Here is a 24,684-nt window from a genome sequence, read left to right as displayed (position 1 = left end):
ACTGCTTCAGAGGAAATGGACAGCACAAAGCACAGGCAGAAAACAAGCCACAGCAGACCTTCGACCGAAATACACAAGTCCCCCAGCCTTTGTGAAATCATTTACAGGACACAGTTTTTGTGGCATTACAGGGGGTGTGTGGTTGTGTGTGTGCTCGTGTGTGTGTGTGTGTGTGTGTGTGTGTGTGTATGCATGTGTTTCCCCAATCTGTACCCTTGCCCAAACATTTTAATAGGTACAGCCCACAAAGGAGATTAAAAAAGAAAACATTTTTTAAAATTATTTCATTAACCAATTTGAAAATCTCTGTAAAAAAAATAGTAAAAAGAAAGACTTTAACAAAATCACAGCTAGGGCAGCTCTGTGAGGGTAACTTAGTGAAATACTCTGTGGATGGCTGCAAACCTCTAATGGCAAGCTGTATAAGTGGCTAAGGCCAAAGTAGGCATTAATTACAATGAAAAATCAGTTTAGAGGAGGCCACAACTAAATTGGAAGCTGGTCCTCTAGGTAAAACAAAGAAAGTGAACAGCAGCCTCAGATTTGATTACATGGCAATACAAGAAAAATGTGCTGTATGTTGTCTATTATTAAAGCTGCTTTGGGGCCCTGTGTTGGGTGCCTCAGGGATTTTAATAAAAAATTAGTAATAGGTCTGCTGCCCGGGCTCACTGTGGCTTTTTGGAGTATTTGTGGGTTCAGGGCTGGTCCTGCAGTGCAAATTAAGTCATTTCAGACAAGGAGCCTCAGAGTGTTATGTGATAGCAAAGTTCAAATACTGCTCTTTGGCTCTAAAAGGACACCGTCCTCCACTGGAGGCTGATTCAGAGTTTCAAAGAAACAGTAAATTTTTTTTCAGGAGAGCGGGGAGAAATGAAAAGCAAGAAAGGAAAAAGAAGAAAAGAGGAGGCAACTGGTTATCTTTGTGTCTTTGATGATTCTTGCCAAATACTGGCCCTGATATATAAACTACATGATTACATAATATATTGCCAATGAATGAGTTAATGGCAAAGCAGCTAGGCAACTGTTAGCTTGGTTTTTTTCTTTATAAACGTTAACTCTATAACTCTTTTTATATTGATGTAGTGATATTAATAATATTGCCTTTGCTACTAATATCACCACTGGGTCTATGGCAAGACTGTGTATCTCTGAACCATGAAACATTAACAAAAGTTCACCCTGATTAAAAAAAATCAAACCTATAAATCTACATTCTTTCAAAGATGGAAATGTCTTGGGCAAATTTTTTGTACAGAGGAGTTATATGAGGAGCTATTTCCCAGCTTTTCCCAGATATGCCATGGATATGATGTAGGCTGTTATTTCTATCAGAAACAGTCCCTGGTCTGACCCAAGTAAAGACAAAGATGTGATGAAGTTCAGATTCTGGTAAATGCTGTGCAGACTAAATGAGTGGTGGACACTCAAGTAGAAGGCGCATTTTCATCCTGAATCCTGGCCAAAGAGCGAAAGGCTTAGCAGTCACACAGAATAAAATATCGGTTGTATATATGATGTTTATCATGTATATGTATATATATGAGGTATATGTGTGTGTATATATATATGTGGAGTGTGTCTCTGTATGAGCATGAATATTTTGGAGGGATAAGAACCATAAGAAAAATAAGCTTTTATCCAAGTAATTATAAAATTCTTTGTTAATTCCATATTTATAACATTTTTATATAAGGGAAATCACAATTCAATTTCTGTCCAACATTAAACAATACCCAGTTCCAAGATTCACTGACTCTGTTAGCAGACGTGGTTACATAACTCCACAGACTTCAAGAGGTCCTAGGAAATCCCTGTTGATCCCAGGGATCCTCTACCTGATGATCCATACCTAAATTAGATGAGTTAGAAAACTACTTCTTTAGTTTAAAACATTGACTGCTATTAAAATATAAATTATCCTGCAAAATCTTATTAACTAATGTGGTTTGGATGTACTGCTTTCAAAATTCTAATGCCACTTGCCACTGTGATAGTACTGAGAGCAGGGCCTTAAAGAGGTCAGAGGCTGTGAGGGACTTTTCCTCCATCGATGAGATTAGGAGCCCTCGCGAAGAGCTTAGCAGAGGGAGCTGGCTGTCTCTTGTCCTGCTTTCTGCCATGGAAGTATGCAACAAAAAGGACTTTATCAGTTGACCCCTTGATCTTGGACTTCCTAGGTTTTGGAACTGTGAGAAAATAAATTTTTGTTCTCTGTAGATTACTGAGCATGTGGTACTCTGTCAGAGGAGTGAAAAATGGACTGTGACATTAACTTTGGAGTAAATAAAGAAACAGAAAATAGGTTAAGTACAAGGAGACAGCCAGCTGGGTAGGGACTTGGTCTAAGCTGACTGAACACAAACTTTATCAAAGCCATAACTTCTCTAGAGAGGAGTCATCTCTCTGAGTCTCAAGCATTCTCTGTGTAACTGCGGAATAATCTTCTTCTATTGAGAACAGAAGCAGGAGCATGGAAAAGGTGCTCTTCAGGTGGGAAATCTCCATGATTTCAGACAATGGGGCTCACATAGACTTGTAAAGCGATCATGTCCCTGCACTCGGTTCCACAACAAATACCTCCGGAGCATTTTCAAGGCATCACACATTGTACAAGCTGCGTGAACTCAGAAGTAAAAGAAACAACCTCCTTTGTCATCATCTCCAGGTTCCCAGTGGCTAAAAGTCATAAATTTTGCTTTTTCACAATGTGTTGAAAAGATGAAACCAAAAAGCAGCAAACGGGGGAAGGAGGTAAAAATATCAGCAACACGGAAAAGATGGTGAGAGTCACAAGCACACCTCAAGCACACCGAGAGCTGATAATACTGACATTCATTCTAAGTTATCACCTGGAAGATGCAAACCAGTAGCTTCAATGCTTCCAGCAACTTGGCTGATGATCATATCATACTTTTTTTCTGATTATAGTTTTTAAAATAGCTGGTAGCAAGGACTAATGTTTTGTACTCTGGCAATGATACCAGTTTCAAAACAAACTGTGCAATGTCACTTTGTGCTGATGATGTATTACATCATCTTAAATTTTTTCAAAGTAGGGTATTCAATTTTACAGAAGTTCCATAATCATCTTGATAAGGATACTTCAAATGTATCTCTTGTGCAATCAACAGGCAGCCACTGAGTTATGAGATACATACATATATACTCAGAAATCTAAAAATAAAGATCCCAGAATGGAAAAATCACATATTGAGATTTAAAGCAATGATAGACTACTTCTGTATATACATGTATTTTCATGGAATATTTTTAAAACTCACCCTTTCAAGATGAAAATTTTTCCCATGTCTCACTATCAACAGATAAACTTATAAAAGTTAAACTTTCCAAACTAAATATTTTCCCCAAGTCTTTATTACTCACATACAGCCTCTATGCACAAACTTGACTAAGTCTACAGTTACTCAATATTTAAATAATAAGTATACATAATCACATGTTATCCAATCATTTTTATGTAGGAGAAAAAGAGCTCTTATTGAAACTTAAAATGAATTCACTGAATCAGTCTCTGGCTCCAGATAAGTACAAAAAATACATATTTTCTACCCAAGCGAAAAATTGCAGAAATTTTTAATATAACTCCCCCTGAAAGGAATTCTACTTGCCAACTGGAAAATTTCAGTGTTTAATATGTCATACAGGAGTCCCTCAATCCTCAACCAGACTTCTAAGATAGATACTGTGCTGGTCTTAGCTTTTATTTACTGAACCCTCACCGTTTGTGATAGTACCAGCACATATTCATAACACAAAGTAGCTATTTGATAGCTGGCTAGTGGAGATGTCAAATATTCCCTAGAAATACTTACCAAGTATAAAAAGATATCCCTTTTAGCATTTGGTACCTCAAGGTATACACAAAACAACTTTTTAATGTCACAATTCCTATTTGGGACAGTAGGTTTTAGAGTATAGTCAACAAAGATGTGTGTGTGTGTGTGTGTGTGTGTGTGTGTGTGTGTGTGTGCACAAATCCTTCAATTTAGCCTCTAGAAATATAGTCCAGCTCCTCTCTGAAAGACAGTTACCATTGAACAGGTGAAATGTGTGTGTGTGTGTGTGTGCACAAATCCTTCAATTTAGCCTCTAGAAATATAGTCCAGCTCCTCTCTGAAAGACAGTTACCATTGAACAGGTGAAATAGAAACCCAACAGTAATACATTGTTGGTGCCGTAATACTGTAGATGGAATGAGCAGAAACAAAGTCCATGGAAGCACGAGAAGGACAGTGCTCACCTCACATTTCCAGAAGAATTGGATCTGGGCTGAACTGAACACCAGTTCCAGCTTCTGTTGCCATGCATGGGTCACTGTGGGCCATTTCTAAGCAATTTTAGTAAAAGAGTAAAGGACAGATTGAAGAGCAAAAGACTGAGGAGTAAAAAGAAAAAGGGTTGCTGAAAATGAAGAGATTGAGGGCTTTTGGATACACACATGAAAAAGATATGTGGCCACTCAAATGGAAGAACCAAGAAAGAGAAGAAGCACTTGAGAGAGCAATGTCCTAGGACAGTGATGGTGAACCTGGGAGCTTTCGATGATAGCAAACTCTCAGTTGCAACATGTATGCCATGGGTTTGCCACTCCTGGGCTAGGATTTCAGTTGCAACATTCAGCACCTTGTCTTGAAGGTAATTTCTATTTCTTCTTCCATATCAATAGGGAAAGAGATTGAAAAGTACAAATTTCTAAGTACAGTTGGAAGGGGGAGTTGGCTACACTGCTACTTAATGAAAATAACAATAGCTCCAATTAAGGAGTCACTGTACTCTAGACTCTTTGAACAACATATTATGTTTCTGAATTTTCTGCACAAACTTATGAGGTAAGGTTTCCAAAATCAAGGGAAAGAAGTTTAGAAATAGTAAGTCAGTTAGCCAAGGTGATATATATGCTAAATGATAAGGCCAAAAATCTAACTTAATAAAGTTTAGAGTCTGTAATTTTTCTACCACCACAGATTACTATATCTCTAATGAGAGATATTATTCTTCACAAAAGTTATTCTTCACAAAATTATGAGGACAGATTTTCTACTAAAAGGGCAGAGACTAAGATTGAGTTACTAACTTTATGCAAGTATTAAATATTTAAAAAGAATAGAAAAGATTGAGCTCATGATTAAATAGATATTTTTCAGCATCTTTGAAAGTTCAACTCATTTGGAAATCATAATTTTAGTCAAAAAAGGAAGTCACAAGATTTTTCAAAGCAGAAATAAAACAGGGAAAAGAGTTTTCCCTGATTAGATTTGTAGAATGATAAACCCTATAATGCAAAGTAATATACTTAAGATGTAATGTAATATGTAGCTCAACTCAAAAGGAGAAAGTGATTATAAAAATGGAGATAAGGAGAGACATAAAGATGAAAACATCCTTGTAAAGGTGGACTGGCATGAAAACATGAGAGGCGTGAACTATAGCTGCTACTCAGGAAGGAGGAGTTCAAAACTATGGACTCAAGAGACAGCATCAGTACAAGCCATTCACTTGAGCTGCTATAGGATAGGAAGTGAGAAGTGCCAGCACATGAAAACACCATGGGAACATCATTAGCATATTGGTACATAAGTAAAATGGAGCTTAGATAAACCTGTGATAATGGAAGGAGACTGATCAGACAGGAAGATCCATGGAAGAAAATCCCAAAGGAAACTGGAGACATTACTTGAGGATCAGTAAGCATGTATATGTGTGTATATGCAGAGATTGATGATGGGTGCACGGATAAATTGATAATAGGTGGATGATGGTTGATGGATGGACAACAGGCATACATTTTAGAGAAGATTATCTTTAAAAATAATGTCTGTTGTCTTAAAATAACACAGTGAATGATCTATTTATACCACAATTACTTTGGTTCAACTTAGTTATACCACTTTCCTCTTAGATGATAACAGATTGGGAAAACCAAAATTTAAAAGCAGCCTAACAACAAATAATACTTGTTATCTTTACATGACAGTATCACATGTATTTGGTATAATTTTAATCCTCTCTTTTACTTTCCTATACTTCTCAAATATGCTATGTTGAACACATATTATCTTGGACATGTGAAACATTAATGTTTTAAGAAAAAAGTCTATCAGACTCCACTATAACAGTGAAAGACCCTAAAGATTGTAAGGATGCTATGGACTATGTTGGAAGGCCTGGACATTTTTTTTATGCACACATATGCATTGTTCTGTATATATGCACATATGTATACACGCATTTTAATATGTTTATGTGTAGTGGTTGATTGATTATGTCAACGTGAGAAGTTTAGAAGCATAACTAAACTTGGCTCAGCAACTGGCTCAGCAATTCTACACCCTACAGTGTACAGGAGCCACCCTAGGGTGGGTCATCACCTAGATAATATAAAAGGGAGATGAAGAAGGACAGCAGTACTTCCATTCCTTTTGGAGGAGCTCCAGTCTTCACCTTCAGCTTGGACTTCGTCTCCTGGCTTCTAGTGCGGACTCTTAGGCTTCCACCTTGGATCCTTCAGCCTTCCATGGCAGACTCATTGGCCTCCTGGTACGGTCTTGCACGGAACTCTGCAGCGAACTCCAGACCCTAGACTGATTCCTTCAGTCTTCAGTGTGCAGACACCCTCTGCACACTTCCCCGTACAACTCTCTGGCTGACCATCATAATTCGTAATTTTGTAATTTCTTATGATTTGTACATCTTGTGTTATATCTGTTTCTCCAGTAAAACCCTGACTGATACATTATGCTTGCACATATGTGTGTGCATGTGTGTGCCTTTAAGTTTTAATCACAGGTACAGAGAACACAAACACAAGCATGTTACATTCTAGAAAGAGAGTAAACATTAAATAAATTTAGTCACTGCTATAAAAATAAGTTTACTGTGAAGACCCAAGCTGAGTCTCAAATTTCTCCCTTAAGTTCTATATATATATATAAAATCTGGGTTTTTTGGTGATATTCACGGGTAGGCGGAACTACACAGCTCATCTAAATGGAACTCCTTTGTCTTTCTTTTGATCCAAGCACCAAGCACTCTCTTTTGCTCTGTCCTTCATTGGGGATTTGGGGCTGTGGCACCCATTCCACTGATTTTCTGCATTCCGCTCCTTGGAAAGACAAATTCAGGGATATGAGGGCATAAAGGGTTAGGGCACAGAGTGAATCCTCTTCTCATGCAAACAATTACATGGTAGATTCCATTTGGTTTAAAGAACCGGACAATACAAGGGGAAGTGAAATCCCCCTCTGTTTGCAGGCAGGTCCCTGAAAATGGAGCCTGGGAATATTGTTCCACCCAGTCCAAGAAGCTAAGGTTCACAGTGAGAGTCCTGATTACTTTTATTCTCAGACCTGTAAAGAAGACAGTGCTGTTTCTTCAAAATAGGCTGTTCTACCTATGATAGCACCACTGAACACGCTGAGCAAGATGTGTTTTCATAACTGACAGCACATGTATAACTTTAAAGGAAAGTAAATGAATTTTTTAACAATAATACATTCAGGAGCTGCAAACAGACAGGGACCTGTGTGTTTTCAGGAACCAAACCCAAGCTCAAACTTTGGTAAATTTAGGATCAGCATTTAAACACGTCACAATATGCCATAGAAACTCACTAAAACAAAACAAAAAAACATGTTTGGATGTCTCCAAAATTGTTCTCAAAAGACTTCCTAGAACGATTTCTTTCAAAGTTACCCAAAAGAGGGAAAAACTGAAGGAATAAATTCATAGGAAACCACAGTTAAACGCATATTCTCGCCTTAGTCATCCATCCTTCTGCACACCGTATTTGTTGGAGATACCTTGGGAAAATCACTTTGTAAAGTCATTCATTTGAAACCCTAACTACTTTTTCCCAGTAGCATCCTCATTTAGTTGAAACAAAGCTTCTGTGATTACTACTGCCCCCACTCTACTGATGAATGGAAACTGCCTCATTTCTATGAGTCTGTACAACTTTCTCCTTTCTCAAATGTACATGAAAGGCCTCCTTCGTCAATATTTTCACAAACAGGCAGTTGTAATTAATCCACATCTCACTTACGCTAACAAATGATTCTCCTCCACCATAGCAGTGTTAGCTGGTTCAGGAATTTGCTGAAGTTCTCCAGGTTGCTGACAAAACCCACAGTACCAGAGTAAAGGGGGAAACCATGAAAGACACTAAAGCTCCCTTCCCTGCTCATTAAGGTAAAAGTAAGAATTTCAACCCTCTGATGACCTCTTCTGTGCCCCACAACTGTTGACAACTGGTGGCAACTCCAAATCTCACACCCTGGGATCTTGTTCTGTGTTCGGCATCAGATGTGACCTTGGCCTTCTGAAATAAACACCCAGTTCCCAGCAGCTCTATTTCAATAAAGCCCAAGGCTGAGAGGACCTGAGGGTTCTTGAAAGAAACAACTTTTCCAATTTGAGAACTAGGATAATTCATATTATACTCTGGGGTCACAGGGTTTGGGAGATTTATCCCAAGCCCCAAATGGCATCCTTTTCTAATTCTGTCTCCTCTTTCCCTGATGTCCTCTTTGTCCTAGAAGCATATTGTGACTGTTAACAAATGAGTTGTATTTATTCAAATGGTCCCTCTAAAATTCTTATGTAACATTTGATGAAGCTATTGATATATAGGGATAAAAACAGCTGTGGAGGGAAGGGGAATGTGGGGAGAGACCAAAAGAGGGAAAGAGAAGAAGAAAGAAAAGGAAAAGGAGAAAGAGAGAGAGAGAGAGAGATTTCTAACTTGAGCCCAGGCCTGGGAGTTGAGTCGTGGCAGCAGACCTGTCTCTGGCTTGCCTTGTAACACTGAAAGCTCCAATTGCCTAAATAAAAAGTTATACAATAAAATAGACATTTATAATGTTATTGTTTGAGGTAGGCAAAGCAGATGTATTTGAAGCTGATCTATTTTTTTCTGCATATCTAGCTGTAATGTTCTGCTTCACTGTTGGGGGAAAACAGAAGATCCTGACACAGCCACTTTTGGTTGTGGCGATGCCATGACAGCTGACCCAGGCACTGTTGGTAAAAGGAGACAGGACATAAGCAAAAGATAAGAGCAAATAGTTTTGGTTATCTTGTTACTTTAGTGTGCTATTTTCTTATTTAGTATGGAGTGAGGGTGGAAGGAGACCATACAAATATGACCAACACAATGGGAAGAAAGCAAAATGTAATAGATATTACTGTGTGGTGATTTAGTCATCCTCATTCTTATTCTAGGTTTGGTTTATCATGGCAAATTTTGTTTTTCCTTCTGAACACCTTCTGGTTTTCTGCTTTATTTTTTTAATCATTACTGCTACTCTCCATTCTCCTAAACTGTAGAATTCATTTACTCAGTATTAATGCCATCATTTCTTACTGAGCAAATACTATGCAGTAATCCAGACACTACAGACACTACTCTGGGTACTTAAAGGTGTACAAAATATCAAGAAGGCAAAATACCTTATTAACCTTCTATGTTAGCCTCAAAGTTTGAGACAAAAATAAACAGTAAAAATGAATGAAAATTATATATTCTGCTCAATGAGTTTTGTTGAAAAATGAGAAATATACCAGGAGAAAGGCTACACCGGCTGCTCTGGTGGAAGGCGATGCGCACGTGACATAAGGTGGTCAGAACAGGCATCACGGAGGAAATAAGTTGTGAAAAATGGCTTGGTGATGGGGGAGCTAAGAATACTCTTCCTTTGTGTTTAGAGGGAAGTCTGGGACCACTGTGGCTGGAGCAGAATAACCAAGGAAAGGAAAAATAGGAGATAAATTCAAGAGTATCTCATGGGCCTTTGTAACAAACTTTCAGTGTGACAGATTTGTGATTTAGAAAGGAGGTAGGGTTAGCACAAAGGAGGTAGGGTCAGCACCACCCTTCCTACCCCCTTAGGGTTAGCACAAAGAGGGACAGGACATCTGTAAATGGCCCACGGATCAATGGAGTGGCTGTATGGCAGTCAGAGTCTGAATAATATTTTCAGGAAAGGGCCTGTGGTATTTTCAAACAGTTTGGAGAAAGGCGGGAGAAAAGAATGATGACAATGATGACAACCTAAGCACTGGAAAGCTACCCCTACCCTCCACCGCCAGTGGATGGAGTGTGTTGGATGGGGGAAAAGATCAGGAGTTTCATTCTGAACATGTTGAATGTGAGATGTGTCTTAAATATGCAAAGGAGGAGGACTTGTGAGTATTTGGATATAAGCTCTTGAAGTTCCAGAAAAAAATTTAGGCTAGAGAGATAAAATAAGGCATAGTGGAATTTCAACTTTGTTGTCTTTACATTCTTAACTGTTTGGAAAATCTAATATCTATAATTAGCATGCCCATAGCCCAGTGCCTTTATGCTAAGACTGTTGGAAAAGAGAGAAAGAAAGATAGTCAAAAGGAGAAAGAAAAACCAATTGGTTTGTTAGAATATTTACCACCTGTACTCTTTCAAACAGGCGGCATATCCTGAACAGCTTAAGTCAAACCCTAAAACTCTTCATCTTCTTTTCCTTTAATGATGCTAAGTCATTTCTGGTAGTGCTTCCATTAGAAATGGCTCATAGCATTTTAACTTGAAGTTTATCTACCTCCAGCCTTTCAAATAATTAAATATTTAAATGTTCAGGGAAGCTAGCTTTTGTGAAGTAAGAATTCTTTTGCAATGCAAATTCTCACTTTTAATTTCTCTGCTGGGTAAAATAAGAGTTCTAGGGATTGGGTTTGCTTCTGGTGCGTGTAAAATGAAAGACTTTCCTCCACCATCTTCTGGGTTCTGGAATAGCCCTTTGGCGTCAAAAGACACCTCTCCCAAAAGAGGCAAGTGTGTTTTCCAGACCGATTACTGGCCTTTCCCTTCCACATCGGCTGCTTGTGGAAGCAGAACAAGCCCGGAGTCTTCAGAGATGATTTGCAGCTCCAGCGGTCTCCAAAGTTGGGCAGGCTCCGCTCCCAGGCAAGCAGCTGGGTGCCAGGCTAGTTTGGTGGAGTTTCCACCACTGAGGAGCCTCTTACTAGATTCCCAGCAAGAGGGAAAGCAGCCAGTGCTGCAGCAAGTGCAGCTGCCTGGCCCAGCTGAGACCCCACACCTGAGGGGAACCAGTATGTTTACATCTTCCAGGAGAAGAGTTAATCTAGGGGCTGTATTTGCATCCACCTTTGCCTCCTTCTCCCTACGTTCCTTACATATTATTGTCCTGTAATTTTTCTTTCATAAATTATTCTATGGCAGGCAAATGTTCCCCTAAGACTCGCTTCCCTTACTAAGAAGAAACAACAGGAAACTTTTTCCCCACGAATTTACTTTTGAGAATATAAATACACACACTTTAGCAAGCATGGACAAAGAAGAAAAAAAGGTGGGGAGGACCGCGACACCATGATTCAGCGGAGCCCTGTCTCTGCTGTCTCCATCTGCATTAAATTGGTCAGGACCTTCCAGGTGTCTTTAAGGTTGAAGTGTTTGCTGGACCATTTCGAGCAGAGCCTGCTGGTCCACGTGGCCCTCCTGACATCAAGAGGCAGCTTTTAAAAGAACAGAGGCACCTTGTCGGGGCCCAGGGGTCACTAATAGCCTGCCTTGGGCCCTCAGATAGGTCATGTTCAGCTTCCTCATCCCACACAAAGGGAAAGGCGCAGGAGGCTGGGGAGGGTAGGGGGATAATTATCATTCTGGTGGGTTTTTTTTCCTCAGGCCCGGAGTTATGCTCCATGTCACTGTGTTAATGTGCCTGCAACCAGGGAGACACATAATGCTCCTCTCAGCCCTGTTTATTAGCAAGATCCATTTGCAAAAGGCCCTTCTTTTGTGCCACAATATGAATGCGCTTTGATGGCGAATAATTACGGCAGTCCTTTTGACATGAAGATCCACAGGCTGCCCTAGTTAAGCCAGTAATTAGCCTGTCCTCCTTTTTTATTATTATTATTGAGAAACTACAAATTATCCTCATATGTGCACTGGCCATTGCCTTTTCTCCTTTCTCGTCTTCTACTCTCCCCTGTTCACTCTCTCCTGCTAGCTGCTCCCTCTCTTTTCTCTCCCTCGTCTCCCTCAGCACTTTGGATGGGCGGAATGCAGCTGCACAAAAGCAAGATAAAGCTCGACCATCAAGATGATGAACAATCTGGATGAAGAGCCTTCGAGATGAGCACAAAAGCTGGAGAAGTGCAGTCGCTGTAGGCCTGGACAGCTGAAGAATGCTGCAGTGTGACGATGAATAGCCCTCATTTGTGAATATACAGATTTTCCGTGCTGAATAAAAGCTGAGTGGAGGTCACAATAAATAAACTTTTTCCCCCTTCTTCTTCAATAATAATTCAGGTTCCCGGCACCAAACAGCTGTAAATTGAAGGTTATGCTTAGTTTTCTCAACTCTCAAAGGGGATAATTAAGCTAAGATCACATTGTTTGATATATTAGTGTAATGATGAGCTACTATATTCTGCTTGTTTCGAGTTATTTTAGTTTTTCTTTCCCATTATCTGTTTTTTTAATTACATTTCAAATACATTTTAAATGTAGGAACAGCAGTTCTGAAACAGAGTTTGCCCTGTGTTTGGATCTGTTTGAAATGTATTCATATAACATTTAATTAAAGCAGCAACATTCCCCTTTAGAAAATGTGTGGAGGTAGAAATATCTATATTATCTGACTAGTTCTGACATAATCTTGCCAAAAGGCTGACTCTTTTTCCTTATTGGTGCAAGATAATTAGACCATCATTAACCTCCTGAAGCATCACTGTCAGGATTTCTTGGTGTTATAAAATCAGGATTTGGGAAGATTTTCATAATTTTACTTAAGATCACTGAGGAGGCAAAGATCAGTTCTGAAACATGCTCAGCTTATAAGATTTCTGAAAACCAGACTCTGCAAGGCTGTACTTTATAAAGGAACTCTGCCCAAGGGAAAAGCTGCAAACGGTGTCCCCTTGCTCCCTATACCACTCGCTCCCATTTGTGAAGTCTTGACAATAAAAAGGCTCAAATAATGTTTTGTGCTTTATTAATGTAGGTTAGATCATCATTTTCTTCCAATAATTTTTGAGCTGATCATGTACTGAAAATCAGAAAATCTATGTAAATAAAAAAGAGACATGGTATATTTCTAGAAAATTCTCTACTTTTGGCAACCAATTTTTTTTTTAATTTTAAAAACAACAATTTATTGCTGAATGTTCAGCAGATGCTTTGTTCATTCGATGGATTGGTCACTTACTTTTTCTTGGATTGCGTCTTCTCTCCCCATTTAGTCTCAATGTACGATGAGAACAATCATATCCCCCTTCAGGAAAGTATCCAGACTTGATCCAGGTATGGAAAACTGTTTATGGGTAGGGACCCTGAGAAGTATGAAAAAGAATGAAGAACCCACTCTTGACACCATCATGATCCACCCAGGAAGAGTTAACTCCCGAAAAAGTCCCAGCACTAGAGACCTTTAACTTAAGGACATCTCACCCATCAGTGACGGAGAACTATGCTTTCTCATGACTCCTCCAATCATTTCAGAGAACCCTATAAAAAACAAACATCTGTGCTGTCTGTGTATGCCATGGAGACTCAGAACAACAGAAAACAAGCATGTAGCAGTCCAAGACAAAGGACGAGGAAGTCCTAACAAGAGTTTGAGCTTACTCACAAACTTCCTAGGGAAGAATCCTCAGTCTCATAAAGCTTGTTTCTGCTTCATTATATCAAGAAACCAACCAGAAACAAAGAGAGTTCAGGTGGTGGCCCTCAAACAAACACAGTCTTTACTTCATCTGTTTGCTCCACTCTTAGTGATTTTTAAAGGACTGTTTAGAAATGTTACACAGACTTAGGCCAAAGAAGCTCGGTTTTGGAGTTCACATGGGTCAATGTGAAGTAGCTTAATAAACTTTCAAGTGATAGGAGCAGGCCTGTCTAAATACTCTGACAGCTATTTAGCATTTCTCTCATCTTTCTTCTTATAACCTAATTAATTTCACCCACAATTTACTGAATGTCTGCTATATCCTTGACACTTTTCTAGGCTGTGGAATCTAACAAAGAAGTGAAACAGGTCAAATTCCTTCTTTGATATAACTTACATTTCAGTGGGTAGAATAAGATAGGAAACAAAGCAATGAATAAAATGTAGCATACCATTAGTAATAAATGCTACAAAGAAATATAAGGGATGAGGGTATGGAGGGACAAAGTGAGTGTAGTTTACATGAGCTGGTCAGGGAAGATCTAATAAATACAGTGACATGTGACCGAGACCTAAATGAAGTGAAGGAGAGAGGTATGGCTTTGTTGGGAAGAATTTCTCAGGTAGAGGCAGCCTTCAGTCAAAGGTCCTGAAGCAAGAGCTGTTGGCAGTGCTCCATCTTCAAGAAAAGGAATGAGGCTGTGCAGAAGTGAGCAAGGAGCTGAAGAGCAGAAGTACGAAAGAGAACAGATGTAGGAGTAGATCGTCTATGGAACTCACCACCATACTGGAAGAAAAGCTTCTTGATAACTAGCTCACACTAGACTTTTAGGTAATTTGCTTTGTCTGCTTAATAAAGTTCATTCATAAGAGGAACTGAAAGGAATATTCCAAGGTGAGGGAGGACTGATTGACTTACAGTGGTTGATTAGCAAAAATATGATACAGTTTAAAATGCTTGCTACAAACAAAAATAATATTCCCTATTCCCTCCAAAAACAGGCAAAAGATTTGAACACACATCACCAAAGAAGGTACATTAACAAAAAAAGAAACATGTGAAAAATTGTTCAACATCCTTAGCCATTACGTAGATCCAAATTAAAACTCTGAACTATCCCTACTTAACTATTGGACTGGTCAACGTAGAAGCAAAAATGACAAAAAATGCTAACAAAAATATAAAGCAGCTGGACCTCACACACACTTCTGGCAGGGATATAAAATAGTAAAGTATCTTTAGATTGTATTTTAACAGGTTCTTATAAAGTTGAGCTATATGACTCCAAAATCACATGTCTAAGAAAATTTCAAATACAGGCCTGTATATATGAACAAATACAAATTCATTCAGAAATATTTACAGCACTTCATTTATAATTACCAAAAGCCACAAGCCACCCAAATGTCCATTCAGTGGTGAGTGGACAAATAAATCACAATACATTCATAGAAGCTGTACTCGTCAGTAATAAAAGAGAACAGCTACTGCCTTATGAAATTCAGAAACACTTTTCAAGGTAAAAGAAGACAGACTCCAAAGGACATATACTATGTGATTCTATTTATATGCCATTCTCAAAAAATTATAGAATCAGTAATCAGCTCAGTGATTTCCAGGAGCTAGGGGTGTGCACAGGGAAATTGAGTACAAAAAGGAATGGGAGAACCTTTTGAAATGGTGGAAATATTCTCTGTCTGAATTGAGGTGGAAGTTACATATTGCATAAGTTTGTCAAAAGTCACAGATGCATACACACAAAAAGAGAACATTTTATTGTATAAACAATTTTATATCTAAATATATCTACAAGAATTGATACATAGAGTTGTAGATACAAGAATGTATCTACAAGACTGATATATTTTCAGGTGTGGTGGTTGACTAATTGTCAACTTGAGTGGAAGATGCCCAGCTGAACTGAGTCAGCATGGTTCTGGGTGTGTCAGACCCACTTTGAGGAGGATTGTTGTCTGAATGGTATAAAAGGAGAATGCCAGGGAAGGCTGTCAGCTGACTTTCCTTGGGAGAGCTGCACCTCCACCTCAGATGAGCTCTGGCTGCGCTCTTTAGAGGAGCTCCAGTCTTCACCGTCACCAAGGATGGTTGCTATTGTCTTCAAAGGAGCTCCGCTGTTCACCTTTGCTTTGGGCATTGTCTCTTGGCTTTAGGAGCAGATTCTTCAGCTTCAAGCACCAGACTTTGGCCTGCCAGGACAGGCTCTTTAGCTGCTACTGCCAGCCCTTGGACTGCCCAGCACAGGCCTCTCAGTCTTCATCCCTGATACTCAGGCCTCCTGATATGAACTCATATGGGACACTGCCATGGGCTCAAGGCCTTTGGCTGGACCCTTTGGAGCTCTAGCATGTGGGCAGATCTGTTTCACTCTTCTACGTTTGACTCTGTGGGCAGTCACTGTATGCCAAGCTTGTAAATTTCAGTGCTCTGCATTAAATCTGATTTAGAACATTTGTGGTCTTCTTTTTAGTATTATTTTATTTTAAAGAGAGTAAAAAAGCAATAAAGATACAGAATTTTATAACAAAATGATAGGAAATCAACAATTGTTATTATATTGCATATTGCTATCTTTAAAGTAGTTGCTCAGATTACCAGATATAGACATGTACAATTGATCAAACAAAATAAACATTGAGAAGCCTGCCCCAGCTCTACAAGAGCTTGAGCAGACTCTAAAGATGGTAGTTTTGAAAAGATTTCAGCATCTTTTCTTCTTCCAGCAGAATAGAAAGTGAATTTGTTATGTAAACTGATCCCACCAAGAACCTAAGCTTACTTTTGTGTGCCAACATGTTTTTATGGGGCTGTGGGCAAAGAGGATAAGTTCAGGCCCTGGTGAGGAAGGCCCTACAATTTTGAAACTGTCTCTGCTCTATCTATGTCTCTTGTTTTCCAAATGTAGAAGGCTGGACGAGGCAGATCTTACTGTTCCTGCTCCAACAGTCTCTCATAATAAAATTTCTGAGTTTGGGAAAGTCTAGTGCTCTAGTTTCGTTGTGTAGTCACACAACCTGCGAAAGACAGCGTCAACCCACACACTCATTAGGCACTTATTTGAATACATTTGAACAGAAACATAAACATAGGACTTAATCTTGCAAGCTCAGAATTTAATCAGGTATGAGAAATACAGATATAAAAAGATAAAATAAAAATGTAGGATAATATAAAAAAGTGTTGTTTAATTGACTCAGGCAATTACTGTCATTCAAAATAGAAATGTTCCAACAAACAAAATTATTCTTGTTATCACTCATTGAAAGCCTATTTTCTGCCAATTCCTTTACAAACATCACCTCATTTAATCTTCACAGCAACTCTGAAACTTGAGTTTGCTTCCTGTTTTCAGATGAGGAAATGCAATCTCCAAGGGGTGAGTACCAAGCCAGGAAGAGAACGCGGGTCTGTATGATCGCGAGGCCTATTGGTTTCCCACTGTCCTTGGCTGCCGTGGCTGAGAGACAGCCACAAAAGAGACTTCACTGATATTTTACAAGACATAGAATTCTACGAAATCAACAGTAACAACACATGCAATGGAAAATCCAAGAGTTTTTTTTATGGAGAAATGAAAGCAACTGAATTGCCTACTGTGAAAGTATTTTTAGATTGTACCTAATATGTGTTAATTCCCAAATATAGATGACCTGAGCAACTACTTTGAAGATAACAACATGTTTTATAACAACTGTTGTTAATTTCCTATCACCTTGTTTTGAAATTCTGTGCCATTTTTATTATTTTTTGTTGTTTTGTTTTTGCCTTTGTTTTGGCTTTTTTCTCTTCTTTTAAAAATATAAAATATTTTATCATAAGTTCAGGGTGTAAAAAGTGTTCACTTTCTTTATTTACACCTAGTCTCTAAGTCAGGTCAAAATACTTCAAATGTAGAGACATCTCTTCCTGAAATGAATTTTCCATGTTAGAAATTTTCTTCAGAGATGTAGTAATGGGGAATTCATTCGAATTGGCTTAGATGAGTTATACCCAACTAAGAACTGCTCACCTAATTCTAAAACTGAAAATGAAATAAGATCCACCACAAATCACAAATAAAAATTCCCATACTCTTTTAACTCTGAGTTATAGTTGTAGGATTAGACATTTAAAATCAGGACTACCAAATACAACTGCAAGTCTTTTATTAAAGAGTCACACTTTTTGTTTCGCACCAAGAAAAGGGCATTCTTTTTCATACTGAGGTCCCACTCCCACCTCAAACTTCTGATGGCTGCAAGAAAATCTTTATGTCACGCATATATTGTACCCCAATGAAAAATAATTAGACAAATGCATAACTTAGAGCAACCACTAATTGTAGACAATTAGTGTTTACTAAGCCTCTAGAAATCAACATTGTCTCTCTTTTAAGTAAATAGTAAGCCATCACGTGGTGATGCACACCTGTAATCCCAGCACTCAGGAGGCTGGGGCAGGAGGATCACTGGGAGTTCAAGGCCAGCCTGGGCTACAAAGTGAATTCAAGGCCTTCCTGAACTGCATGGCAAGACCCTGTCTTGAAAAACTGAAACAAAAAACACACAAACAAAAAATATCAAATGTTTTCAACTTTCCAGATTATAACTCTGAGTTGTAGCACAAAAGGAGCCATAGACAATAATTCAGTGAATGAGTGTGGCTGTGTGTAAGCAAAATTTCATTTATAAAATCTCACACCTCCTGCTTTGCAGTGAGTGCTTACTTTTGGCACTGACCTTCCATGTAGGTGAACAGGCAGGATCTCAAAGACTGTAAGTGTTGTGATCCACCCAGGGAAGCTGCCCACTGCTTTAGCTTACAGACAGACATGCTGTCACCCATCTATTTTTGCCACGTCCTCTAATCTCGGTTTGGTCTTTTCACTTGACCAGCACTTAAACTGCTCATGGATTTCCATTAGCAGCTGTGGCAAAGGCAGTGGATTTATTAACTCTTTTCTTCACTCAATATCCTCATTTATAACAAGGTGTGTGCTGGAGAACACAGAGCAAGATCGATAACCAGAATAAAATGGGGAGATGCACAAGGCTAGTTACTTAAGTCTCTCTTTTTCCCCTATTTCTTTAATGATCATTTGTTTCTCTCCTATCCCTCTCCTGGCTCCTTCTCTATACTCTCATTTTCATTTTACATTGATCCAAACAATCTAAGTTTTCTTCACCCATATTAATATGGCACAGTTACTGACGGCCAGGTTAAGGTGGAGTTACATCCCAGCATTATGACTAGGCAGGAAAGTAGGAGGTCAGTCTTCAAAGAAGGTCCCTCTCCACTCACACCCCAGTACTCACTGAAGAAACACCAATCAGCCACTGCTTTTATAATTCTCTTAAAAATATTTCGCTCGTTCACTTTAGTTGGCGTTTTTATCACTGTATCCGTAAAGTAGTGATACAATTAGTAAAGCTGTTAATGTTTCTTGTGCTTAGCCTTATGAATGTTGCAAAATCTATAAATCTAGCTTATAGCAGAATAAATTATGATGATAACACTGTCAAGCATTGAAATAATTGCTGGACAGCGTTGTATAAACTGGATAAGTATTAGCTGTGTTAAACAGCTGAATCTGGGTCACTTAACTAGCCTCCTTTTGCACTGCTCGGGATACCCAAAGGAACCTTTGAGTGAGAATTCCATCATTCCCTCTATTTTTCACAGCGCAAGAGACTTAAACCTCCTGACTGCCCTTTCATGTATTTTTTTTTCAATAAAGAGGTATTCCTTTCAGTAGGACAGAATAAACAATGAATTTCTGCAGCTACCAAACTTCTACGTCTGCTGTATTTCTAAAATCCAAGAGATCGAAGTAATTCTTTGTGCATTTAGTTATGTAAATCTGAACCTTTGATTTGTTCTGGCCAGCGCAGAACCCTACTTTATAGCAATTTCCCTAAATAAAATCCCACAAATTTGAGGTCGAGACCCTTTTCTCAGGTGCCAACAAACTCAATTTGTTCCACTATCTGGCTCAAACCCCACTACTTACTGACACATAGAAGTAGGGGATGCAATCTGATCTACAAGCTCTTCCTGGCACTCCTGCTCTCAGTAACAAGAAAGGATTACAATGCACAGCCCTGCACCCTGGTCCTGAGTAATGGGCCTTCAAAAACCAAAGTATTAGACAAATATATCAGCTATGAGATATAGTACCAAGGGCTAGTTCCACAGTATCAGCATTTTTAACTTTCATTCGAAAGTGACTGGGTGATAAGAGGATACAATTCGTATTTTGAATTCAGGGCAAGAAGATCTTTTTAATAAAATTGTTTTACTATGTAGCTATATATCATCTGTTACCAAAATGCAAAACAAAGCCTAGATCTTTCCCTCACTTCTCCCTCTCCAAAACATCTATAATGATAGATTTCTGTTGTATGTTTTCATCCCTTGAATGAATTTTTCAAGCCAAACTTTTGTTGCTGCTGCTGTAGTTGATGACACTGAAAGGTTTCAGGGAATCTTTCTTCATACAGAAAGCAGCTTGCAGACCCAGACAGAGACGGAGAGGAAGTTGTTTGTGTGAATAATGGGAGCGGAGCCAGAGCCTCCCAGGGTGGCATGCGTGAGGCCAGATGAATAGGACGGCACTTTGTGTGTTCGAAAGCCAGTCTCTTTTTCTATTATCCTTGGCCTGTTGAGCCAGCCCGCTAATGAGTGGACACGCATTACCATTCATTAGCATTTTTATGGCACTTTATATTTGCAGTGCACATTACAAACTGTATTTGTTAACCTCACAACATTCCTTGTGAGCTCATCACCAGCGATTCATTCTTACAGCGCATCTCATCTTCAAGGGGCTGCTACTATATCTACAAAATCAAACCCAGAAAAATTACATGCAGTCTTAGGTCAGATTCTCACAGGAACATATAAGGATGGGTAGGTGGAGGACACACCCCTGCTCCTTGCTGGCACCTGCAGCTCTCCATAGTTTCACCTCCTCGTCTTCTGTACCACGTGGCTGTGATGCAGTACAAACTCTCCTTGAACCTCGTCACTATTGGACTTCTTACTTGACAACAAGACTCAAAAGTGTTTTATTTACTTAAGAAATCTTTTTTTCCTTATTATCTGAAAACAGATCTTTTTACATGTTGACAGGTAGCCTGGCTTCCTACCATGGTTAGCGAAGAACCTATCTTTACTTTCTGTCAGTTTATGTAGTTTAGTTTATAAATCAAATCCTATTTCTGGTTTGATTTCTCTTAAACTATAATAGCCCCCCACTAGCTTTAGTCATCTCTCCTAAATTTTCTTCTAATGCACTTCCCGTATTAGCAATGTGATTGTGATACTGAGACACTTAACATTTTTTGAAAGTAAATCATTTTTCTTCCCAGTTCCCTGTGATTGTGAGCCAGGGCCAGCAGGTGAAAAGGTAGTGGTAGACCCCCAGCAAAACCATCAGCAGAGCCACAGAAGCAGCTTCAGCTGAAGTTTTGTCAACTGGACAATCTCGCCAGTCTGACAGAGGATCCCAGTCTCTAAGAGCTGTCAGAGAATCATTTTGAGACTAGAATTTGTTTGTCTCAAATGTCTTCATCAGAGGAACTGTGGCAATTCAGAGGGCCAGAGCCAGTCCTAGAAGGTCCTTGCAGATGAGTGACACCCTGGGGAGAAGGTGGACTTTAGCAGAGGTGCACACAGGTGCAGCCTTTAAAGCTGCCAGGAAAATTCTCTGAATCACAACATGTTTTGTTGATTGTTTACTAGTTGCATGTTCTTTGTTCATTTTGAAATAATGTCACATTTCAAAAGGTAATAAAATTGGTATAAAAAAAGTATGCATACCTTTTACCCAAATTCCTAAACTATTACCATCTCACATAACAATCATACCACTAACAAAAACAGGAAATTCTCATTGAAAAAATACTACTAGTGAACCTAAAGACTGTATTCAAATTTTGCCAATTATCTCCTCAAAGTGTCTTTTATGGTAATCTAGTGTCCAATCCTAGATCATACATTGCATTTAAACTGTTCCTCCATCTTTTATCTTTCATCACTTTGATATTATTGAAGGACATAGCTCAGATATTTTAAAAAACTATCCCTTGATTAGGGTTGCCTGATGCTTTCTCATTAAATTCAGGTTGTGCCTTTCTGGCAAGAGGATCACAAATGTGGTGGTGTGTCCTTGGCACATCATATCAGAAGGCACACAATTTAGATTTGCGCCATTATTAGTGATGTTACCTCTGCTCGCTTGACAAAAGTGGTCTTTATCAGATTTCACCACATTGAAATTACCATTTTTTTCTCTGTAATTTATATGTATCTTTGGACTATACATCAGGCACATATGTGACTGTGCCATGAAAATATTAAAAGGAAAATTTCAGAAATATTACTTCAGATATTTAAAACTGCATACTGTTTTGAGTAGAACTGCTAAATCCCACATGATCCTGCTCTCACCTAACATTTGAATCATCCCTTTGTTCACTATATCCATGCTGTATGCCTTACCCTCATGTTAATCCCTTGGTAACTATCTCTGCTACCAAACTGACTGTTGTGGTGTCATAGTATTTATATTAAGTAATCTTTATTTTATTTAATAACCATCTTAAAGTACAAAAGTAGCAACACTGGTAATTTTATTACAATACATTGTTATGATTGTTCTATCTTATTATGAGTTACTACTGTTAATCTCCTATTGTGTCTAATTTGTAAAATAAACTTTATTATAGGTATGCATGTATGAGTCTGAAAACATGTAGCATACATAGGATCCAGTACTATGCGTGGTCTTAAGAGAGCTCTGGAATGCATTCCCTGTAGATGAGCGGGAACCACTGTATTAATTTTAGCATGATTTGCAGACTTTTTTTTAATATGCCAGCATCTTGTTAAACATTTCTCATGTTTTATTTCAACTAATCCTCAGACTCACTGTATGAGAGACATATTATTACTCAGCACTTTTTGTTGTTGTTGTCTTGAGACAGGGTCTTGTTCTGTAGTGCAGGTTGGCTTTGAACTTACTATGCAGCCCAGGCTGTTGAACTCTATACAGTCCTCTTGCCTCAGCCTCCAGAGTGCTGGGTTTACAGGCATGTGCTATCACACTCCACAAGTTAGCCTAATTTTATCATTAAGGATTCACAATTCAGAATGATTAAGAAATTTGACCTAGCTACTGAGTGATAAAGCCAGGATTTCCACCTAAATCTGACTCTATTACTCTTACAAATAAAAGAAGCGTACCAGTATCTAAAACCTCCATTAGCTATGGGCCCTGAGCTATCCCGTTCTGCTGCACGGGTGCATCACTGCTTAGAAACATAAATGTACATACTCTTGGTGGCACAGTTATTGCTATTCCAGGCCATGTCGGAAAACAGGAGGGTGCTGTAAAGACAACACAAGGAAGTTGTCCTTAATGAAGCTGGAATTGGCGCAATACTTATGATTTTTTCTTCTCCTTTATATTCCTTTCTTTTGTTCTATTTCCTTAGTTTCATTTTGATTTGAGGATATGCTTTAGTTAGCATTGTGCAAAGGAAGTTAATAGAAGTAGCCCAATTCTTAGAAGTCTTACATTTATATTTGTCAAGGTCAATGGATTATGACATAAAACATGACCAGTCCAGCACACAAACCCTGAGAAAGAGATGGAGTCTACAGTATAGAAGCTATGCGATAGGTGTGTCCTCAGACCCAGCCAATAAACAGTAGAAAGAGATACTTTGGTCACTGCATCTTCAATCAACGTAAGGTCGTGAAGCCACTCTCTTCTCATCAAATGCCAGTGTCCTCTAATGTACTGAGTTTGTAAGTTCTTTGAGTGCAGAGACCATGTCTGGTTTACTCGTCAGTGTATCCCCCAAACCCAGCAAACTTGCTTAACTTGAGTGTTCTTGTCAAATGTTTCAAAGCATGTTCTCCTTGGAACATGTGGGGACTGTAAAGAGCTGGAGAAGCCAGGGAAGGTATAAGCAGAGAACCAACTTGATAAGTATATGTCTCCAACTGGATTCATGGAGACCAGTAGCAACAGACATTTCATTTTGGTTTGGTTCTCACATTCCCATGGAGCTGGTCTTCAAGAGAACAAGAGAACGAAGCAGCCAGGGTAAGCCCAGACTCTGTTGTTTCTTTTGTTTATTTGGTCTAGGTAAACACCGTCATGCTGTTTAGAGGCCACCAGCACTCACAGAAAGCAGTGTCCTGCCTTCTCACAACATCTCTGCTACCCTCAGCCCTATATTAGTCAGACTCTTCCAGCTACAAGTTATAGAACCTCACATAACCCAGCCCGTTAGCTAGACACAGATATATACAAAAGTCCACATGTCTGTTTCTCCTCCCACCACAGAGCTTCTTTTCCCTCTTTTCAGCTCCAAGTGACTTTCTTCACATTGTGGTAGGAGAACTATTAGCAGCCCATCACTCACAGGTTTCTAGCCCCACAAGCTCAGTAGAAAGAACAAGCTTCCCTATAGCTCTGTGGTGAGAGACTCTCAGGAAGATTGTAACTGGCTACACTGGGTCAGGTGCCTACCCTTGAATCAATTCATACAGCCCCAGTGGTGAACTACACTGACAGGTTAAATCTTCACATCCCCAGCACTGTAGTGAAGTCCACTTGGTTGCATCGATCATAATCCAATGGATTTCTCACAGGAAACAATTTTTGCTGCCAGAAGTGAATGGAAAGAAGTAACCACTGTAAAGAAAAATACCAGATGTGGAGTGCTGGGGTATAGCTCAGTGGTAGAACACTTGCCTAACATATCTGAGGTTCACATGTGATCCTCAAAACTGCCTCCCCTACAAAATGCCAAATGTCCATTATATGCTGTGTAACATTAGCAGAGAATGTGCTTTCCTGCTCTCATCCTGGATCTACAGAATTCTTTCTTCTCTGACTTGGTCCATGCCTCTCTGTGATAACTGGGTGTCTTTCTTCTAACAAGGAGAAAACCTCCTTTGGGAGAGAAATCTTACCTTGCT

This window comes from Chinchilla lanigera, unplaced genomic scaffold (genome assembly GCF_000276665.1).
Source record: "Chinchilla lanigera isolate Chin_1 unplaced genomic scaffold, ChiLan1.0 scaffold00023, whole genome shotgun sequence".
In the NCBI taxonomy this organism is placed as follows: Eukaryota; Metazoa; Chordata; class Mammalia; order Rodentia; family Chinchillidae; genus Chinchilla; species Chinchilla lanigera.
This window is presented reverse-complemented; position numbering follows the sequence as displayed.